At 39.1% G+C, this 14,803-nt stretch overlaps 1 pseudogene; it reads right to left on the minus strand.

Annotated features, from left to right (window-relative positions):
• LOC136499867 (uncharacterized) overlaps window positions 1-14,803 on the minus strand; it is a 46,404-nt pseudogene that overhangs the window by 14,136 nt on the left and 17,465 nt on the right.

The raw sequence follows: 14,803 nt of genomic DNA on the forward strand, positions 1-14,803 counted from the left end.
CTATAATTAACATGATGACCAAACTATAATTGTATACATGAATTGGCAAGCTTTTTATGTAAAATGTTGTCAAGCTAGCTCCACTTATACAGTCTTGCATAATCCTTAGAGTCACTTTATTTTTGGTTTATGACGGGTAAGTCTAGCTAAGTACCTTCTCATACTCAGGGTTTTATTCCTATTGTTGCAGATGGTACAGTTTACCATGGCTATTGCAAGAACTGCTTCTATCCCGCCATGGACGAGGAGTGGCCCTAGGCAAGCATCTATTATTAATCCTTCTTATATGCATTTGTGGAAGTGTGATCAGAGGCTGGCACTATGTTTAAACAATGTTGCAGATGTTGGTTTTCAAACTTTTAATTTGCTTCCACTACTATGTTACTTGAACATGGTTTGTAATAACCTAAATTTGTACTCTAATGGATGAACTGTATTTGTGAACTTTATATAACGTGTGACATGTATGTTGAATCATGTACGATCTTGGTTATATGTTGATGGTTAATCAAGACCCTTCATGGTACTCGACGGACTACCGGGTTTATATGGGCTCAAGTATGACAGTGCTACCGCTTACGGGCTACCATTGTACTTGTGCTCTTATAAATTGGTCGGTTCTGCTATAAAATGTCTCATGGTGGTGAATCCATGAAGCGCCTCCAACATAAAAGTTGTTGCAATTAATCATAAGCGGATAAGTATCCAAGGGTTGTGTAGGCTCCTCATCCAGAACCTATGCACCAAAACCACAAAGAGTTTAAACTATCTTACAAACATTCAATTGAACAAAGTTTTCTAGAAGTTACAAACATCAACTCCTAAATATCTTCCCCATATTGAGCAGCACTATCTCCAGGTGTGCCTGAGTAGTCACGCCTGGAATCTTAGCAGCTGAGGTCGGCGAGGCCTCAGTATCCCTAGATTGGCTCTTGGCCACACCCTCACGGGCGTTCTACTCAGAAATGTACTTCTTTACCTTCTCCTTGATCATCGCACACTTTTCAACGAACTCCATATCACACACCCAAAACTCATAAATACCTATCTAGGCAACATATCACATACAGGAAGGCAAAGCGAAAGCAAAATGATATTAAAATATAAGCAAACCTTGTCGCAGCTCATGGCAGCCCTTAATAAGGCAAGATCCCTACCTCTAGGATGCCAGAACCCTTCAAAGAATCTTTGACCAGCCTCATAAGCACGGCTAGGGGCGTTCTAGTAAGTCTACGGGTCCTTGATCTAGAAATTGTCGAGATGATCACACCCACACTCTTCCAAAGCTTGAGCGAAGGCACGAAGTGAAACGAAAGAGGCATACTACCACCTGATGGTCATGTAGTCACTCACGGTGGCTAGCTCATTCGCTAGCCACTCCATGAAATCAACAACAGGAGCATCATGGGGAGTCTCCAACTCTTTGCCTACACTCTCAATGAGATCCTTGTATACATTCACCACTCTCTGGGCATCGGTGATGACCTTGTTGCGCTCAACACATTTCTTCTTCTAATAGTCCCTAAAATTGCGATGCATCTCCTCGGTCTGCTCCTCTATAGTTTTGCAAGCAGCCTCGTTCGCTTTGGCCAGTTTTTTGGTGGACTCCAGCTCCCATTCGAGAGCCTAGATCCTTTCATCCTTAGCAGCAAGATCCATCTCCAGGCCCTGACAAAAAGCCCACCATTGGTGTTAGAGCCAACGAGCCAGGAGCATGGCCTACGAAAATAAAAAAAGACACATAAAACCACCACTAGAAGGAAAGAGAACGAGGAAACGAATACCGAAAAATTATGATCCACTTACATTGGCATCATGAAAGTTAACCGCCTCTATAAGAGATGAATTTGGGACCTTCAAAAGGTCCCTCTCCACCTTGGGAGCTGAGAATGAGCCAACACACGCGTTAGCAAAACTAGCCTCGCTCAGGCTCGAAAGTAGGCCAATCGTGCGATAGTCCACGTTGGTGATAACCCACTAAGTTGACGCGGCGCCTAAAGAACGAGCAATCCGATAAGACTCCTTCGCATAATTCATTTTGCTAGAAGAGCTCGACCCCGAATAAACTCACATTTCACCATAATCTTCAGGTCAGGAACTTAGTCGTAACTCCCTGTAACCGAAAAGTTGCCCTCAGACTAAGTTATCGCTTAGATGAATATACTCCGCATAAAATCTAGACTTACCCTATAGCTAAGAGCCTAAAACATTAGGGGACACCACAGGGTAGGGGTCAGACGAGCAAAACCCACCTCTTCAGCAGAAGTTGTTGTTGCCTTTTTTGGGTCGGGCTCCTTCGGGGGGTCGTTGGCCGGGCGTGAATTCTTCTTAGTCTTCTTGGTAAAAAGGTCACCAACAGACATGGTATCTACAAGACGGAATGCGTCGTGCACATTGGCGACCTTGGCCTTACCAGCCATTTTGTCAGAACTTGAAGTGGCCTAAAACATCAGCAAAAAAACTTCAAGTCAACAAATAGATAAACAAGGAGCGAACCAGGAGACGAGTCTTGACCCAAAAGGAACAATATGGAAAGTACATAGCAAAAACCATAACACTACCATTTTGGTCCAGACTTGCCCAAATCGGTGGGTTTGTCCAATCACGACCTTTTTGCTATTGCCCACCTTGCCAGCGATCTCTCTCCCTATCCGCACATCGGCAGGCTCCGCAAAACTGGGCCCTCGACCACCAAGCTTTCTTTTGTGGGACTCCATCACAGTAGTGTTTGCCCCATGTCCAGCCATCGCTTTCCATACCCTACCTCTTCTTCCTTGGGCCCCACGACCGTGACCATGGGGCGCTACATCCTTAGCCAGGAGGTTGCTCGAAGGGCCTGATAGATCAGCATAACAAAGCCCCATGGCATCGAAAACATGGTTTAGCCGTCTTTTCCAGCCAAAGATTGGCAACAGCCTTTGTGCTCCCTATCATTGTAAAATCCAATAATTCCTTTAGCCTCGTGCTCTATCAAATTCACAAAACTACAGTCCATAGTGAAAGCCTCTGACTATGCGGCGCCTAGATGTAGAAAAACATACCTGTCTCGTCGCTCAATGTTAGAAAAACAAGTTTCACTGCTCAGCGGAGGGCTCTCATAGGTGATCCACTCCTCCACTAAGTCTTGACTGATTTTCCAGTGAGATGTCAGAGGAAAAGCATTTGTAGCTTCCATATCATGGGGCTGTCAGCCCGGATCTCAGCCAAGCGATAACCTTCGATTGGAGTCATCTCTGAGACTAGTATGTGCACTTTTGGTAGGTTATTCTCCAACACCATAGCAACATCTTCATCAGAGCACACGTGGTGATAGAACCAATAGTTAGTCCAATGCGACCACTTATTCTAGTAAGCTGGTACAATCTAAATGGTACCCTTGGTCTTTTTCAGAATAAAGTTGTAAGACCCATAGTGGGCCACCATTTTGGTCTTCATCTATCGATCCTTGATAGTTTTTTGTGAAAGTGAGTCTCATAGTAGTGCGTGGAAGTGTTAACACTTAAAGTGCACCTAGACATTTTCAACGCCATGGTGAATACACCTAGCCATGCAAAGGCATTGGGAGTCAGGTGATGGATCTATAGGTTGAAGCGTTACAAAACTTCACCTACAAAGTCCTCGCAAGGAAACCCTAGTCCTGCCATGAAGAAATCATGAAAGACGACGACCTCGTATGGCTCGGGGCGTGGCACCTCTTCTCGACCTAGTGCCTGGCACAGTCCATGGAGCATAGGCTTAATAAGCCCCTGGGTAACATACTTGTCGAGCTCCACTTCAGTAACATAGGAACGCCCCATACGATAAGTTATTGGAGTCAGACTAGGTTGCCTTTTAACGGCAGTTGGCATAGGCCCAAGGGTCTCGCCCTCTTCACCTTCTTCCACAATTTTGACATCCGCATCAGTTTCTTCAGCATCGATATCTTGTGAAGGACCTCAGATACTTTTGGCAGCACGTGCTAGCTCTGTGTCATCAACATGAGTATTCAACAATTGAGCCTCCATCCTTTTAGGCAAGCTTTGCGAATTAGTGCGGGATTCCAATCTAGAGCTGTCAGATGAGCTCCCGCTAGATAAACTAGCGCCAGACGATGACTCACTTGACATCTATCCAAGCGAGTTCCATACGAAAACCCAAAAATAGAAGATAGTAAATAGAAGAAAAGAGAGAAGAACTAAAATAGTACAAGTGCACGAGAGTGAAGTAAAAATGAGCAAAGCAAAGCAAATATGAACCTGTGAAAAGCCTGGTGAAGGTTGAAGTCTTGATCGAGCCAAGCAAGAAAACAAGAACCTAGGCCAAGAGACAAAGAGCGAAGGCTTGATTCTCAATGGAGGGCTGAAGATGAAATGAGCACGTACGTCTCTCCTAGCTCAGGGGGCTTATATCGGCACCTCCCATGTGGCACGTGAATCGAGGAAATGGCATGACGCCTAGGAACAGTTACACGGCACGATAACCAAAATAGTTACATGGCAAATAAATAAATAAATAAATAAATAAATAAATAATATATCAATGGTCTAGTTCTTCACCCTTCACCATGGACGGTGTCTAGGCCCCATGGCACATCAATCCCATGACTCTGCAAGGCAATCACGCTCAGAGCAAAAGAGCCTGCTCCCACGTTGCCAATGGGGGTAGGCCCCACCAATGGGCACCCCATGGGGCTCATCCGCCGCCCTATTCGCTCACTAATAGCACAGGTTGTGTCGCACGTGGGCAAAAATGATGGGTGTTGGTATTTTTTAACATCACTAGTAAGTATAGGGTTTGAATCCATCCTCAGCAATGACGCCAGAAATACCTTGTTGGTACTTCTTAGCAACATAACTATTATGTAGCCATGCTACTAAGAAATAGCCTTGATAGTTCCTTAACAATTTTAGATATTTATCTGCAAGCGCATAGAGCTATTATTGTAGCATTTCACTCGGAAATATTCAGGGTATCGTTATTAATATTTTTCCATAGGAAGGCATTTGATTAAGAGTCTAGTATGGATATGAATTTGAATAATAATGCTTGCAAGTACACCAATGCTTATAACAGAGGTAAGAATAGTAATTCCAAGATAGTGGACACACACTTGTCATTCCTCAAAGGATAAAATAGAGAAGAAAGGATAAAAGAATAATCCTAAGTAGAGCAGGCATTGGTCTAGTGTAGTCATACAAAGATTAGTTGATAATCATACAAATTACATAATTATTTTAAGGGCTAAGTGTGAAGCAGGTCAGGAGGCCATCGACTACTGATCTACCAGCAACCTCATGTGACAATTTAGACTTCTACACCCTAAACGAATGTGGGGGATTACGAAGGACAGACAAGGCTATCGCCACCTACCACCTACCCCTCAACCGAAGAGAAGGAAATGCATTCACCTATCTCTCCATACCTAAGCACCATGCTTGCATATACATAAACTACTCAAATCCCCTCAAGTCCCCGACCCTATGGATCGACAGGTAAAGAACTTGGGCATACCTAACGGCACGATGAAACGCCACCTCAACTTAGCTCTAATTCTGATTATACAAGTTATATGATTATTTAAGCATAAAGTTAAGTGTGTTATTCTCATGACACATAAACTCTACACTAATTCATATATCAAGATGATAACACAATAACTATACTCTAGTTCATAAGTATGATTATAATAGAGTGAAGACATGACTTTGCAAGAACCCATATTGATATTCATACCAAGAATCTCTTCTTCCAAGGAGCCAAGCCCTCCATGATGGCTTTGCCTTGCTCTAATACAACTAAAAGGTAAAACTAAAGAGAGTAGAGAGTGAGGTGTTGCTCAATGTGGTGTGTCTTTAGAGGGAGGTACCCCTCTATTTAAACAGTGCTCAAGGCGGTGCTGGAGGCTATTCTTGGCGCATCCCTGGCTCCCACCTCCTTAGTATGCTTCCATGCCACCGACATAGCAAGGGGTGGCTGAGCAGCACCGGTAGGGGGTTGAGCGCCTTTTGACCATGGCCACTCACCACTGCCTTCGTGTGGCAGGCCATGGGATGGAGCAAGATGGCTTCCCTATGGTGCTTTGCCCCTGTTGCAATGATTTGATAGGTGTCTCCCTTGTTCCTTTGCACAAATCAGCGTCGAAAAGCGCCTTTCAGTGAGTTATTCCATGTATTTGTGTTTGTGACCTACAAAATAATGTTCTCTAAATACATGTGGAACTTAGTTAATAGTAAATACATATGTGTTTATGATTGCTTATTTCTCCTCTTTTTGTGTCTTAATTGTCGGTCGGATTTGATCGATAGAGACCTCCAACAAGCTCCCCCAAGCTTAACCTTTGCTCGTCTCAAGCAAATAGCTAAGATATTGGTTGTTGATCAGTAGTTGCTACAATGACAAATATAATTCACAAAGTGCCATGCCTATAACAAAGTATTCTTCCTCAATTTAAATAAGTTTTGCATTCTATCCACCCTTTTAACTTAATCCCTGTGGGGCTTATTGCTTTTTCAAGTCTTAGGTGGTTGCAAGATAGAACGGATTTAACAGAATTACCAATCATTCATTCTTTGATCAACCTTCTATCCAGAGGTTTTATGAGTTTTACAAAAATACAATGTAAGTTCCTCAAATGATTCACTTGATCGCTCAATGTGTATGATCCTTACTAAGACATTTGATTGTTTTGCCTTCTTTTCATCCTATCTCTAAAAGGCTTTGAGTCCGGTTTTAGGTAGGTATGAATGAGAGGCATACTTATGTCACATATATTGCTAAGTCAAAAACTAGATCCAAGGAGATGCAAGTCATACACTTTGATCAAGATGTGCAAGTGTGTGGAATATTTTTTTCTAATCCTAATATTTTTTATACTCCTTTGATTATGACTTTCTCTCTTTTGAATAAATGCCTTAGAAGTATGGGCTATCTCTCTTTTTTCAATACTTTGGAACCTTCATGTGTTCCATTTTTTCTTCTTTTTCTTTTGCTAATTTGAGAGCTTCATGCGTCTCTCTTTTTAGCATAGCCCCATACTTATTTTTGTCATATGAAAACTTTGGAGAGAAAGACTTATGACAAATGAATGGAGTTTTTATTTTAGGTGGACCAAAAATATGTTTTTGCGTAACTCTCGGTGTAAGAATCAGCATTTATTTGTGGGTGTACGTGAATCTTGATCATGGGTGCATGACTAGAATCTCTACAAGGGTCACAACAATTTCACAAAACTCAATGTGAATATAAGTAGCAAATAACTAAGGTTTGAAATTTGAATCATGTCTTATGGCTGTGGTAGGAATTCATAATCATTGAAGCGCTTTTGATTTTAGCATTTTTAAAAGAAAACTATGAATGTCAAGTTTCTCTTAGAACAAAGTCATAGCATATCCTATTTACCATATCATAACTAGCAACAACTTAGAAAATGATCATGCTTTTGCATCCCACAAGTTTCAAGTTTTTAGGATAAGATATTTTTAGCCAACAAACTTAAACGTTAGAGAATACTAAGTTACAACCTAGGCACAAATGACTTATAGACGAAGCAACTATTTATCATTTCAACAAAGGAGAAACTAAACATTCTTAAGTCACATATGAGAGTGGAAATCATCCTTTTTTAGTCACATCTCATCATTTTTTAAGATATTAAAATAACTAAAAGAAATGTGAGATACAAGTTACCTCTGTGGGAGTCCTCCCCCAAGTTAGCTCCTGACTTATGGTCTATAGTTCAGCAAGGAACGCTGTTAGCTGGCGGATGCTGTGGCCCGATTTGTGATTCATGGCCTCCTTTTGAGTGTGCAAGGAGGCTCCCCCCAAGCTTGTCTTATGGTGCCATCAAGATAACAAGACAACCATACTTGGGATCAAAAGTTCTTATTATTATTATCATCTTTATTATCTTTATTATTATTATTATTATTATTATTTTAATCAAGGTTTACCAAACAAGTTTTCATCTCAGTTGTCATCTCAAATACTTACCCTCATAAAGTTGATAAATTCCAGCAAGGGTCAGTCCATATGATCAACCAAACTCTACAGTAGCAGTTTTGGTTCAATGATCAAACTAGATGCCATGTCTAATTTGATTAAGGCAGGATTATTAACCTAAGCACCATGCTTAATTTAAAAGCTGTATGACCAACCCCCAAACTAAAACATACCAGTGTATAGAAAGGAAGCATGACAAGATATGATCCAATGGAGGCGAAGACATTGAATGGTGAATAAGAGAACTAAAGAAATTTTTTAATTATTATTATAGTTTTATTATCTAATAACTTTAGGCAATTTTAAATCATAAATACGAAGGATAACTACCGATTTACCTTTGGCAAGGACTCACCATTTTAAAGTCTAATGAGTAGGACTCTTCTTTCTTTCACTTTTTGCTTGCTAGAGGTACATCCATGTCTGGAGAAGTAGATGCGGATGTTGATGCTTCTACCTACCATACCTGTTTGATCCCTTTATGTGGTTGTTTCTTGGGCCAGTTTGTTTTAACATGTTTATGCATTTTGAACCCATTGAATGGGCATCTCATTGTTTGCCCTTGAATATGAAAGCTAACATGCTCTGATCCCACGTGTAAGACTGCATTTGTAGTGTTAAGAAATGGTCTCCCTAAGAGGAGGGGTACTTCCTCATTGTGGCCCATGTCTAGAACGACGAAGTCCGTGGGGATGTACGTGTCTCGAATTTTCACCAAGATATTCATCGCTAATCCCTTCGGATTTCATAAAGTTTGATCTGCCATCTACAATCAAAAATGTGTAGTGGACAAAGGTCCACCTAGTGTTTTATCATATGTTACCTTGGACATGATGTTGATGCTTGCTCCAAGGTCACAGAAGGCGTTGTGGAAGACATGTGGGCCAATTGAGCATGTAATTATCGAGCGGCCAGGATCATCTTTCTTGGCAATGGATGCTGGATCTAGAAGATAAATGAGGTTTTCCCGACATAGAGGCTTATCGGATCTTGTTGAGACCATTTTAGCAGATTCGAGAGAAGCTTTTGGTTGTCTTGGAATCTTTCTTGAAGAAACTAGTATAGTGGCAGCAAGATGAGCTACTTGAGTTTTAATCATTTTATTAAAGCTCATTTGGTTATTGATATAAGAAGTTAATCCTACAATTTTAGTATTTATGTTTTCAAGCATTTTGTCATTATACATTTACTTTTTATTGATATTTTCATTAATTTTAGCTTGGCTTAATGCCTAGTCTTGGAAAGAAGGTTGATTCGAATTGTAATTAGATTTGTAGTTTGAATTATCTTGTGGACGGGACTGGTTGTTCCACCCGTTATTACCTGGTTGGTGAAACCCGTTGTTGATGAAGGCAGCTTCTTCGTGGGTTTCGGGGCAATCATTCCCTGAATGGCCAACGTTCCCACAGATCTCACACGTCATGTGTGAGTCTATGGTCTGGACGATGCCCATCATGGCATATTTATCTTGGGCTCGTTCCTCCAATCTTTTCATCAAAAGATCTATTTTCATGGAAAGCATGTCCATCTCCTTCATGATATGCATTCCTTTTTGTGCTTTCCATTCCTCCCCTAGCTTTGATTGGCCACCATTTTATTGATGAGACATTTTTAGCCAATAAACTTAAATATTAGAGAATACTAAGTTACAGCCTAGGCATAGATGACTTATAGACAGAGCAACTATTCATTATTTCAACAAAGGAGAAACTAAACATTCTTAAGTCACATATGAGAGTGGAAATCATTAGTTTTTTAGTCATATCTCATCATTTTTTAAGATATTAAAATAACTAAAAGAAATGTGAGATACAAGTTACCTCTGTGGGAGTCCTCCCCCAAGCTAGCTCCTGACTTATGGTCCATAGTTCAGCAAGGAATGCTGCTAGCTGGTGGACGCTATGGCCTGATTTGTGATTCATGGCCTCCTTATGAGCATGCTAGGAGGCTCCCCCAAGCTTGTCTTATGGTGCCATCAAGATAACAAGACAACCATACTTGGGGTCGAAAGTTTTTATTATTATTATCACCATCATCATTATAATGATTATGATTATGATTATGATTATGATTATGATTATGATTATGATTATGATTATGATTATGATTATGATTATGATTATGATTATGATTATGATTATGATTATGATTATGATTATGATTATGATTATGATTATGATATGATTATGATTATGATTATGATTATGATATGATTATGATTATGATTTGATTATGATTATGATTCTGATTATGATTATGATTATGATTATGATTATTATTATTATTATTATTATTATATATATTATTATAAGGTATACCAAACAAGTTTTCATCTCAGTTGTCATCTCAAGACTTACCCTCATGAAGTTGATAAATTCCTACAAGGGTCAGTCCATGTGATCAGCCAAACTCTACACTAGCGGTTTTGATTCAATGGTCAAACTAGACGCCATGTCTAATTTGATTAAGGCGGGCTATTAACCTAAGCACCCATACTTAATTTAAAGATGTATGACCAAACCCCCAAACTAAAACATACCGATGTAGAGAAAGGAAGCATGATAAGATATGATCCAACGGAGGCGAAGACATTGAATGGTGAATAAGAGAACTAAAGAAGTTTTTTAATTATTATTATAGTTTTATTATCTAAAAATTTTAGGCAACTTTAAATCATAAATACGAAGGATACCTGCTGATTTACCTTCAGCAAGGACTCACCATTTTAAAGTCCAATGAGCAGGACTCTTCTTTCACTTTTTGCTTGATGGAGGTACATCCGTGTTTGGAGAAGTAGATGCGGATGTTGATGCTTCTGCCTACCATACCTGTTTGATCCCTTTATGTGGTTGTTTCTTGTAACTCCCTAAAATTTGCCTCTTTTGAAAATAGGATTAAAATGATTTATTTGTGAATTTTTGTGCACATGAAAACATAGGAAAATAATTTTTTCATTAATTTAAAATTTATCATAAGGTAGAAACGTGTTTGTTGCATTCATGCCGGTCGCATCTTGTGTTTCTATGTGCAAAATGTGTGTTTTTTATACGTTTAGGAGATGAATATCTATCTCTAGGAATTTTCCAGCTTCTTTCTGGAATTTAATTCCTACCTCCTTCACCTTAATCTTTATGTTTCAAGTTCCCAACAATATTTCTATGAGCTCCAAATACTTTATTTGGGTTCATCATGTTCCAAAGTGTCTCTGAAAATTTTCCCCAAATTTTCGGAGGTCCCGGAGTATTTTTCATGGCTTAAATATCAATTCTGGACTTTTCTAAAATTATTTTATCCATGAAATTAATTAATTCTGAAAATAATAAATCTCTCATTTATCCCAACGCTCAAAGCCCATGTGCAATAATCCTAATAAATCCAAAGGCCCATGCATTTATTTACTAATAGACTTTAATGATTATTTAGGCCCATTAGTAAATGTGGAGGGGGTAACATCAATTAGTACCATATCGCTAGTTGACGTAGATGTGGGGAGTTTTTCTTCCTATACATATCAACCAACCCCTTGGGCAAAGCACACCAAAACTACCATATGGGGAGCCCCTAGTTTGGGAAATCCCTCGTGTAGTAAATTATATTTTTCTCCTCTTTCTCTCGCCGTTGCTGTCGTCGTCATTGTCGCCGTTGCCGTTGCCATTGTCGTCTTGCTCCTCCTATGCCGCTAAGTACCCCTAGGTAAGACCGCCATCCAAAATGTTTTTCCAGACTTCGTCTTCTTCTTTTAAAAGCATAGTTTCGTCGGTTTAGATCCAAAATATGTTTTCAACTATTTACAGAATTGCCACTGATTTTGTTTTAGCCATAACTTCTCTATTTTAACTCCGATTTGACCCGTTCAAATTGCGTTAGGTTCGTAATTTCATAATCTAAATGTTCATACTACTGTTCAGTATGTTTTTAACTTTTAAAATTCATGATTAGAATTAATCTAATATTTGACTAAAAGGAATCTTGTTTAAATTATATCTTCTGCGTCTTAGATCCGTTTTAGTCCATTCAAGTTGCGTTAGATTCATAGCGTCAAGATCTATGCGTTAGTAATAGTGTTTATCATGTCACTAATACTGGAATTTCATGGTTTGAACAGTATCTTAAATAACAATTATGCAACTGGATTTTATAAATAGAATATGATTTGTTTCACTTTAGTTTTATAAATCAAATCTAAATTTGACTTAAATTATAATCTCTATAAAATATCTTATATATGTTTTTATACCATTAAGACACATGAAGCTAAAAGTTTTATGAGTAAATCTATCGATAGTTGTATTTTTTTAACCGTAGCTCAGATTAGCGTGCTTTTCGTGTCTGTGTGTTCATAGTAAGACGTAGATTCGTTTTACAAACTTTTCATCTTAATTTGATGTTTGGTGTATTGTTCTAATTTAGATCTATTATTTGCTTTGTGTATGATTGCATGGATGCCTGTGTGGGGTTTTATGATTACGTCCAGTCAGTGAGATATACGTGGTGACCAAGAAGGAGTACGTTGAAGATTAAAGCTTACCGAAGGATCGGTGTTTTAAGGTAAGTATAGCATGTGATCTTCCTTGTTGTCCAATTCACCTTAATATCATTTAATATATATTGCATGTGTCTACCTTGACTACCACTAAGGATATCCTAGTCTTTTGGACTTGTACCTTGATACCTTTGGGTTTTTGCATTGGGTAGCTTTGCTAGTGCTCAACTACAACCATAATCTTGTAACTTGACTAATGGTATATGTAATAAACATTAAAAGATGCTTTTTAGCAATATCGAACAAGGGGGCTAGAGCATTGGGCTATTTTTATGGTGCTTTAGATTCCTCTCCCTAAGGACTTATCTGTAAGTGATCATTCGGGACTTACAGTACAGCTGTGAGGGCTACATGGCTCTGGCTTTAGCTCAGTATGAGGACCTTTCCTAGCTTGTTAGTGGTTACCTTTATTGGCGTAAGAATGGCTTGCCGAATCAGGTATAGTACAGCCTCTGTCCCCATGTGTATAGGCTGCGTGTCAATGTGCCATCGGGAAGGGGGGCTCTACATCTGTTTGCCGAGTGAATCTAATGGCCCTAACTTGCTAGACGAACCTTTGAAAGGCTTTATAGTGAACCCTGCTGACCTTCCTTGGTAGTGGGTCAAGAGGCTGATCACCTCGGGCAAAAGGGTAAATCACGACTCACAGTGAAAGTGTACAACCTCTGCAGAGTGTAAAACTGGTATATCAGCCGTGCTCACGGTCACGAGCGGCCTTGGAACATTTACGGAATAGATGACCACTAATGGTTAATGATGATGAACACGGATGATACTGATGATGAATATGCTCATTAATAATTATTGTTTATGCTATTCATTATTCATGTTTACTTGATCATGTGTTTATGGGCTTGTGGATAAACTTGTTGCTACTCAATTGCTAAAATCATGACTTATTAAAAGCTAATCGCAATTAAACCAGTGTCAGCCTTTTGAGCCTCATGAACCCCATGTTATATTTGTTGAGTACGACATGTACTTACGCTTGCTTTATTTTCAATTATTTGGATAAAAATCCCAGATGGGTACCAGATTGCTAGAGTTTGGAGGAATTAGGCTTGTGATCAACCAGTCAGTTGTCCCTGTGGAACTGGAGTCTTTGCCTGAAGATCAGAGTTGTCTTTCCGCTGTCTATATTCTGAGGTTATATTCTTTATACTATTATGTAATGTATTTAAGCATTATCTATTGATATTACCCTTATTTGTAGCTATATGTGAGATTTGACTTCCTGGGCTCATATATGGTGTGTATCTAGTTTTGTTTTTAAAACCGGGTGCGACAAAGTAGTATCAGAGCAATGTTGACTGTAGGACGCAAGCCTAGTAGAAACTGGTCATTTTAAGGTTTATAAGTTGCTACAAAAACCCTTGCTCTATGAACCTTGATATTTTCTTTTCTACTATATCTCTACCCTTGCTATTCATCTCTACCTTGGTGCTTATTTTAAAGTCTTTGTTCTCATCTTCACTCCTTGATTTGATATGCTTTTAGAACTATTCCTCATCACCTTCTTGTGAAATCTGAGGATGAGTCTTAGGATTGTTATCCCTGGTACAATGAGGACGATAGTATCACAAGTTGAGTCAATGATTGAATTACGCACCTTTATTGCTTGTTGAATTGTCATTATGCTTATGATTGTTTTGTATCTTTGTAATGATTGCAATGATCTTGATGGGTGTTCCTACAATTTCATTTAGTTTATAGGCCTAGGGTATAAGGATTAGTGAAATAAATAGTTGGGTTATGGTTTTCTTCTGTTCTCCATATCCTGTCGTTTCGGAGCAGTCTGCACTCTTCGGCTTATATCTCTGATTTTGGACAATAAAAAATCATGAGAAAATTCTGAACAATAGTAGACTTCAACATGTTTCTCTGAGCGCAAGAATCAGCCTGATATCTATTTTGGTTATGGAGATACGAATATCACAAGGCGATGCATCTGTGCTGTTTGGAACCCAGAACAGTTTCTGTTGTGCACTAATTTCGACCAAGTTAACTGCTGAATTTGGAAAAGTGTTCTATAAGGAAGTTGTGGATAATTTTATAAGCTTTCCAATGGTATAAGCTACAACTTCATTGGATTAATATAATGGGAGTTACAGCTGTTTTACCATGCTGTTGTTTTTCTGCTCGCGAGGAATTTCAGATTTCTTGTTCTTACCCATACATAAAAGTATCATTGGGATGACCGAACATCTTGATATTAGTTAACTCATCTAAAAGAATGTGCAAGCTATGCTTGGTGTCCCCTAGCTTATCTCTTCTTAAGGAGGG

This window comes from Miscanthus floridulus, chromosome 13 (assembly GCF_019320115.1).
Source record: "Miscanthus floridulus cultivar M001 chromosome 13, ASM1932011v1, whole genome shotgun sequence".
NCBI classification, from domain to species: domain Eukaryota; kingdom Viridiplantae; phylum Streptophyta; class Magnoliopsida; order Poales; family Poaceae; genus Miscanthus; species Miscanthus floridulus.